The following is a 9,315-nucleotide window of genomic DNA, read 5'->3' as shown; positions in this document are numbered from 1 at the left end:
CACCTAGGATGCCTCGGGGGTGAGTAAAACGCAGCCTAATTTTCATTTTTGGGTGAACTAACCCTTTAAGCAGGGGTGCCCAAACTCGGTCCTGCAGGGCCGGTGTCCTGCAGAGTTTGGGCACCCCTGCCTTTAAGAGTGATTAATAATTATTATTAAAGAGATGGGTGCCAAAGATAATACATTCACTTTTTAAACACATTATAATGTGTCAGAGTTCATACACTGCATGATAAAACATGTTTACAAACATACGCAGGGGAAATTATCTTTTTTGCTAATCATACACCTGCAAAACAAACGCTATCACTTCTCTAAATATCATCTTCCAAGCATCATTCAACAGCTTTATTGATGGAAATCAGAGCTATTGAGTAGAAATATCCGGTAACACTTTGGTTATCATGTAGTAGCGGAAAATTGGCAATATATTTTTACAGTATTCATTTTAATCTTAGTTAATAACTACACATGTGTTCTTTGTTTGCTCATGTTGGCAACTTTTGATTGTGGAAATGTATTAGTAAATGTTTACATTAATAATAAGATTAATAAAGTTGTACGTTCATGTTAACTACACTGAAAGAAAATTGAAAGGAATTACTTTGAAACCGTTTAAGTTTGAAACTCACAAACTGACAGTAATTTAGTAAAAATGGCACAGATACAGCAAGTAAAGCATTGAATTAAACATGAACTAAACAAATTAAACATTTTGAAGTAGAAAGACCGAAATAGTATTTCTGTCAGGACCACTATCGTCAAAGATGATTGACAATTAGTATACAGTTTGGATTGGCGGTATGGTTCTGTGCAAGAACTCCCTGCGCATCCATGCAGCCTAGCAAGGATGAGAGCAGTGATAACCCCCCAGGGTAAACAGAACAGAACCAACATAAATGTATTGCAGATATTGTTAAGTTCAATCATTTTATGTACACATTTTAGAATTAGTCTGATTCAAAGGAGAATCAGAAGGCTGAATCCTGACTGACAGAGGAGGAGTTGGGGATGGAGGAGGGTAATTAGCTATTGAGCAATGCGAAAACTGCTGATAACACTGAGGGACCTTATATACGAATGCTTAGATAGGTGTTGTATTCCCATAGGTTGATGGGGATCAGCTGAGAGTCAGCTGATGCGAGCTTGACTAACGTGACCTGCCAGAACTAACGCTTACGCTTGATTTTCTTGTAAAATGCACTCCAATAATGACAAAAAAGTAATGTAGTTACTATTGTTAACAAATAAGACCTTACACTAAAGTGTTACCAAATATCCCATAACTGACTATGAATGGAATGCAGTAACAATCACAGGAATCTTACCAAAACATTCCAAACCTAAATGACATTTCAACTCAATTCACTCAATTCTAATACAGTATATACTGTATGTGTGTATATATATATACAATATATTATATACAAATTGTGATTGATAGAAAATTCCTACAAAATAAATTGTTTCTTGTTTCCCAAAGCATTTTCCTGTAATGCATGTAGCTCTATTCACTTTAATATAAATACATATCTTTATAGGTACCTTCCAAAAATGGCACATTCCAAGAGTTGCGCTGGAGTGGGTGTGTTTCTGAAGATCCAGCCCACCCGTGTGCTATGATTACACGCTGCGGAAATGTTGCAGACAAGAGCAGTCCAAGAATGACCTGACCTTTTCATCCCAATCCAGTAATCTGACTGGAATACAGGGAAGAAAGTTCCCCTTAGGTGCACTGCCAACCTCAAAGAGTCCATGAAATCAAACTTGGAATTCACAAACCAAATTTAGGGAAACAAATTTAACCTCTACCAAGTGCAATATTGTGTGTTGACTAGTATAAAAGTTGAGTATTTGATGGTCTTTTATCAAGTTTTATTTCCCACAGCAATAACAGACAACATACGCTGTGAAAAACGATTATTTTTCGAAGTTGTAAATAAAAAATTATTGGAGATTATTGGAGTATGTTTTACAAGAAAATACTATTTCAGTCTTTCTACTTCAAAATTCCATGTTTAATTCTCACAGTTTCTTAACTGTTTGTGAAATTTACTAGCAAATTCTGAGCGAAAACAGTTTCAAAGTAAAGTCTCTTGTCTCATTGAGCTCGGCCGCCTCTGCTTGAACCCTAGACTGTCATTCTCAGTATGGTGTTTCACAGTGGTTTTACATGTCTTAATTCAACCTCACTATCTGCCTGAGGAAACCTCCAGACAAACTCTTACTTCTTTCCTGGCCTCACGCTAATGAAAGCTCCATCAAAAGACTGCAGAAACCCCCTCAAACGCAGAAACCCTGGAGTAAGACACATTCAGAGCCAGTGATTAAATGAAGAGTTAGTGCTGTACAGTCTCATCACAGTCCCACACTTCTTACTCAGTGCTGTGTTCCTGGAAGAAACCCACTGAATACAAAACACACTTGGTCAGACCACAAATATGGCAACAAGATGGGAATATGACTTTGACGTTGTTGGCCAGGGACAAAGAAAGATTAACAAACACTCAAACCAGCAATTACAAACATTTATATAGACTAGGGGAAAATGTTTCCTGCCAAAAAAAAAAAAAAAGTTTCAGCATTCACATTTGGTACCATGCATGGATGTATTCTGTCTGAGGTTTATCATGCATCCTAAATCAATTATTTGTGATTTGCATTGCTAACCTAAACAAAACCTATATTCTTGAAAATGTGTGATTAAAAAAGAAAATCGATAACACTTTAAATTAGGGAACACATATTTACTATTAACTAAGAGTTTTCCCTCAGTAAACTCCTAATTTGCAGCTTACTGATATTAAGTAAGGTAGTTGTTGTAGTAGTTATGTGATCTAGAATATGGTCAGGCAGAATAAGGTATTAATATATGCTTTAGAAGTACAGCTAATAATGTGTGCATGCTAATAAGCAACTAGTTAATAGTGTTTCCTATGCTAAAGTGTTACCTAAGAATCTCTACAGGGTCAGTAATGCACAAATTCAGCCTCAAATGAATCTAATAGGTGCACCATAATAGTGATATACAAAACCAAGCCAATACTGACCACAACCATTTGAACCATTACACCAGATGCCTCTCATTCTGCAGAAAACACAACAAGTCTGCAGTCGCCTGACTGACCACATGAGAAGGAAGAACTAGCGATGGATAAACCAAGACCTGCAATCCTATAATGCTGAGCTCCACCCAGTTGCTTCAAATACATCACATGACTTGACATATGACTGTTGTCAGACTAGACTACATCCTCTCCTTCACTTTCAGACACTGAGCAATACTATACAGATGTTTGCTATAATGTGTTTTGAGGCATTGCTACAAACTGGAGAGGTGTGAGCGACATAGCCGCGGGAACGCATTTTGAACAGGGGGGGCTGAGTTTGAAGTAAGGGGAAAATCCAAAAACCTTTTATTTATTTGTTACAACGCGGGTATGTCTTATTCGTTCTGTTAATAAAAGTGTTATGTTTAATATAAGCTACTTTGTCATTGTAGTATTGCTGATGTTGTGTGTGGGATTTTTTTTTTTCATTAAGAGTAATACTGAATCAACCTTAAGCATTAATTTTGTTCCAAGAATATGAAAGATCTAACGTTAAATATCAAAATAAGTGCTGTAGAAGCGAGAATGCGAGATTGTTATTATTATTGGTTGCTGCTGAGGTAATAGACCCTCTCGGCCTTTCTCGTTTGTATCTTTGCAATGGCTGTAGAAATGGTCGTTAATTCTTGATTTACACAGACATGTTACAGGTTACAGGTAAATAATATGATCAAAAAGTCATGGCAACAAACGACTTTCTAAGTCAGTTTAAGTTGAAACGACTTTCACAATCAATTTGATTAAACTTTAATTCATGTTTTACTGTTGCTTATTGTCACTGTAGGCTTAGGCTATTTTTTCTATTGATTTTAATGAATATACAAATTAATAAAATTTGTTTTATTTATTTTTTGTTACAAAATTTTCATTTATTTATTTTTAACACCGCCCCCCCAGAGCCCCATTTTTTCTTGGGCTACACGCCAGGGGGTGCTGCAGCACCCTCAGCACCCCTACTTCACGCGGTAATGGTGAGCGATGAAGAAAAGTGAAGAAATATCAGAAATGAGAGAGGGAATGAATTATCTGGACGAGCAGGGCCTCGCCGCAGGAGTTAATGTACACTGTTTGTCTTCTTGCATTCTTTTATGCCCCATCTCTCCAATGCTCATCCATATCCAGATAAACAGTTCGGCATGTCTGGATGGCTCCCTGATCAAAGCCTTACACCTTACACCTTTCCCATGAAAACCCTATGAGAATGTCAGGCCATGATATGTAACTTCTCGAGGTGCAAGCACCCATTGAAGCTTGGGTCACTAAGATGAGCCCCTTCAACAATTATATCTACTCATTTCTGACTTGAAGCAATTCTTAGGAATACCACACATTAAATGTCTGGATTTCACTGAAAGAGGTGTCTTGAAATCACACCTGTCTCTTGTGGGGGGAAAAAAGTGTCAGGGAAGTTGTAATTTTTTGGAAACTATGCTAAAATTGGACAACTAAAGGCTGGTTCTAGATGTGTATGGAGACTGCAATTAATATCTCATTTAGCAATACCCACAAAACATTCTCAAATATCGGTGCATTTCATTGAAGGAGAAACCAAACACAAACTCCAGCTGCTGGTCTTCAGGATATCACTATAGAGCGCAACAGCATCTGAACACCTTTTCAGTGGGGATTAAAAGATTTTTTAAAAAGTCTTTGTTAAAAAGTTATAAGACATAAGCCAAAGGAACCAGCTATGAGGTGAATCACAACATTAGAAACTTTGAAAAAGGCAAAAAATGTATTTGAAAATCTGACAAAAAGACGATGACTGTTTAACAAGGGAAAGAACTACAAGCTGATACAGCATTGTAAATGACGTAAATAAAAATGTATTGTAAGTTTACTGCAAAATACGCTAAATATAGTTTGAGAGTGTAGGGAAACTCTATTACATCATTCACAGTGCATCATGGGATTGGGCGGTTCTTTTGGCACATTTTACTTGTCACAATTCTCTAATTGGTGGAGATTTCTTTGCTGAATCATGGGTAAAGTGATTTTTCACCAGAAATTCTGCTGTTAAACATAATTATAAAAAAAGAATAGGTTGAAATAATTCAGGCTGATGACTTTAACAAAAGCATATACCACTGATTAACAACATTGTAGCTCACAAGTAGGTTTGCCTCTAAAGTTTTTATTGTTAGCGTTAAAAATGGGATTTTTACTTACGGAACCCAAAAGTTTCACTCTATATTAAACTTCGAACTCAGCCAATGGCATGAGTTTGAGGGCAGTGTGTGTCTGAGCAATGTAAGAGCAAGTTCACCAATTTAGGGATGCACAGATATTAAGATTCTGGACAATTCATTCATGTTACAGCCAGCAAACATTTGTTACAGCAGATATTAAAATTATATACTATTTTGTCTAAATAAATTAAAAATATAACTATAAAACATTGCTTTTAATTGTGAATTTAGGCATCAAAACATTATAATGTACAGTTTGACAAATGGATATTTATTTTGAGATTTGCTAAAGATTACATTTAACAGCATTTTTAAAATTAGTATTAATTATTTTTACATTATACATTTTTAAAGTCGTTCAAGTGAACAAAAGTATTCTAAGTGTAAATATATGGGAAAGAAGCAAGAAGCATGCACAATTAAATATCCAGTTTTAACAAACTTATATATATATATACACTCACACACACAGTATATATGTCTGATGTCAATTGATAATGATAAATTAAAAAATATATATTGAACATACAGTATATGACATTCCTACAAAATCTCTCGGCCACAATTCAACAGATGACTTGGACTGATTCAAACATTTGTGCTACTCAAACTGCTATCACATAGACTGCATTCCATTACTGCTCATAGACTGCAAAACAGTTCAGTTAAACAAGTGAATGATTTAGACTAAAGTTATTCATACGCCTGTCTGTTCCACTCAGCTCAGGAACATGAAGCCTCCCGTGAGACTTACACATCTACAGCTGAACTTAGCTAACAATGCAGTGCTAATTGACATGACTTCTTCATCCACCTGCATGATCATCCAAAATCATTAGCGGGACTAGATAAATGGATTTTTAAACCTCAAAAAGACTAGAGAAACAGCCTCAGGACTGGTTTCTCAGGGCCAGATTAACCAAGTCCTGAACTGCAATGCAGTTTGAAGTGTGATTCTCCATCAAGATCTCCAACCAAGAATAACATTAAAGCAGCGTCCTTGAAAAAAATCCCTCAGTCTAACATCGCTCTGCTGTTCTTTTGAGCTAACATGTTGAGAACTATTTGTAGCACATGATGCAGTATTGCAACACAAACTCAACCTGTTTAAATTCAGAGTCAACCTTCAGGGGAATAAACTGAATTCAGAAAATATCAAATCACTTTTAAAACCCTCTTCAGAAGCCCGCTGCGTAAAATCATTCTGAGGGTCTTGTTGAGTTGGGCCTGGTGACGTCAGCAATTAAAGGATAAAGGAAAACAATGGCTATCAGACAGTGTGCAGGACAGGAAGTTATGCACACGCAAACAGGAAGCGGACAGGGGTTCGGCTGTTTTCTGCGACCCTGCTGTGTTTATTTGTGTTGTTCGCTTGTGTTATATGCTACATTTTTAACAATGCAAATATTGAATTTACAAATGTAGACTTTTTGGGAAGCAGTACTGGGAAATTTGTGGTATTGGAATGAAGTGAGAGATGTCAGCGGTGACACAGTATGTCAGCAGTATGAGCTGCTGCTATTTTGGACTCGCGGTCTCCTTTTTAAAACACCACAACAGTGAAACTTCCCTCAGCATGCAAGAAACTAGGTCTGGTGTTGCCGTCCCAGAGCTAATCAAATGAAATACGGGTCAGAACTTGAGCACTTCATAGATTTTTGCCAGTTAACTTAATACTTTGTCCATGTTTAAACTACCATTCAAAAGTTTGAGGTAGATTTTTTTCATGTTTTTGAAAAAAGTATCTTATGCTCATCAAGGCTGCATTTATTTGATCAAAAATACAGTGAAAAACAGTAATATTGTGAAATATTATTACAATTTAAAATAACGCTTTTCTATTTGAATATATTTCAAAATAAAATGTATTCATGTGATGCAAAGCTGAATTTTCAGCATCATTACTCCAGTCTTCAGTGTCACATGATTTCAGAAATCAGTCTAAAATGCTGTAAATAATTTAAAGGAAACTGACATTTTTTTTCCAGGATTCTTTCATGAATAGAAAGTTAAATTTTTGTATCAATGTAAGTCTTTATGGTCACTTTTGATCAGCTTAGGTCACCCTTACTGAATAAAACCATTAAGTTCTTTTCTAATAATAATAATAATAAAATATTCACTGACCCCAAACCTAAGTGTATATTCCCACAATTCTTAAACTTTCTTCACAAGAACAAACTCAGGTCGTCTGAATCCTTTGGTTATTGTGTTACCGCTCTCCAATAATACTCAACAAAGACAAAATTACTCAGCAGAACTAATAATTATAATGAATGCCCCTGAATTAATACATAAACAATCTCGATAAAGAGCAAAGCAGGTTTAAACAGAGGTTTAATAGCATGTGGATGAGTACTGCCCATAATTGGTTCTGACAATATGATCATTTTAAAAACAGCCCTGTAATTGTATGAATTTCATTAAAATAACAGTCATCAAATCATAGGCCCATTAAGCCATTCCCTTCCCTCATAGATCTGCTGGAAGATCTCAAGAAAGCAGCACACGGTTGGTCTAATTAGTTCAGTTTGAACTCTTCCTGCTGTGCATTTACACAGAAGACATGCTCCAGTTTAAAAGGTTCCAGACCACTGCAATTCAGCACATCTGTTATTACATTAAAGGCTTTATCTCTAATATCTGATTTTTTTATAACTAAAGATGCTCCTTACAAGTTAAGGTCTTGTGGGATACAAAAAGTAATAAGAATGGATCTTTGTCTTTTCCTCATGTCACCATGTCAGGATGAAATATGGTAGTGACAATGTATTGTTAAAAATTACTTGGGCTATACATGAGAACATACAGGTTTAATCAACATTCCTATCAGCAAATGACCTGTTTAGGGAAGATTTGCAGCATGGGCATGACATGCAAAGCATGCTGTTGTTCTTGCTGAAATTTCCATAGCCAGATAACACAGTTTGAATACTGAGCAGTTCGCTTGGAACAATCCATCTAGTTCTACAACCTGAAAATCATAACTATGAATCTAAAAGTCTTGCATTTATTCCAGCTCCTTCAACACACACACAACATGACCAATAGCATGATGCTCAGAATGTCTCTGCTTGTTTGGCAAAAGTAACAGCAGTCTGTTTGGATTAAACCAACATGTGGTTCTCTGATGTATTGCATTGCTTTTAATGGGATTGAATGGTCTTTCTGATCCGAAGCACTGCTGACACAGCACTGAACCTGCATTACACCTATCATCATCTTCATCACCGCTATTATAGGTACAGAAGGGCTGTAGTAAAAACATACTGATGACAGATCAGATATTTCAGAGCGCATTTGAAGAGGTGTGTATGTAATTAACAGCCCGCATCCACAATAATGCATGAACCCTTCAGGAAGTCTGATGCAACCCCGATCTCTGAAACCCGGTATGTCGTATGGAGATGGAAAGGCTGCACGCGGAAATCAGCGACTCACCCTCGGAGAGCTCCAGCTCGAGCTCCGCCAGCTTCTCGCGCACCTCTGCCGGGAGAGTCATCGCGGTCGCCGGCGACGGGTCCAGCATTATCATCAGTAATCCGGTGGAACTGCGCTCTCGCATAATGATCCAGCTGGGTCAGACAGCTCCAGGTCCTCGCCGGCCAGAGGGTTTGCTGTGGCTCAGATCAGCTGGTGGAAGGAGAGGGGCGGGCGGGTGCTGGTCGCTTATCGCATGCAGATGTGAGACGTCTTGGGGCGGTTGCATATAGGCTGCTGTTTGCTTACAGCCCAACCGCTCGGACCACAGATCAAATGTTCAAATTTAAGATCCACGCCCTTCTTCAAGCCGGATTTAGCGCTGGATGGTCGTGCATGACTGAAGAATTCTTCGTAAAACAAAGGGAAAGTCGGCCAACTCCGCTCCTCAACGCGCCACCATCGCCATTGCAGCAGAGCAGCTGGGAACAGCGCGAGAACAGATCCAGCGCGTCAGTGATTCCTGTCTCACCTGCACACACACACACACACACACACACACACACACACACACACACACACACACACACACACAC

General features: G+C 37.6%; 1 pseudogene; it reads right to left on the bottom strand.

Moving 5' to 3' along the window:
- Positions 1-9,287, bottom strand: part of LOC107689506 (disco-interacting protein 2 homolog A-like) — a 143,471-nt pseudogene extending 134,184 nt beyond the window's left edge.
- Positions 9,288-9,315: the final 28 nt, after the last annotated feature.

Source organism: Sinocyclocheilus anshuiensis, unplaced genomic scaffold, assembly GCF_001515605.1.
Source record: "Sinocyclocheilus anshuiensis isolate Anshui unplaced genomic scaffold, SAMN03320099.WGS_v1.1 scaffold1199, whole genome shotgun sequence".
NCBI lineage: Eukaryota > Metazoa > Chordata > Actinopteri > Cypriniformes > Cyprinidae > Sinocyclocheilus > Sinocyclocheilus anshuiensis.
This window is presented reverse-complemented; position numbering and strand designations above follow the sequence as displayed.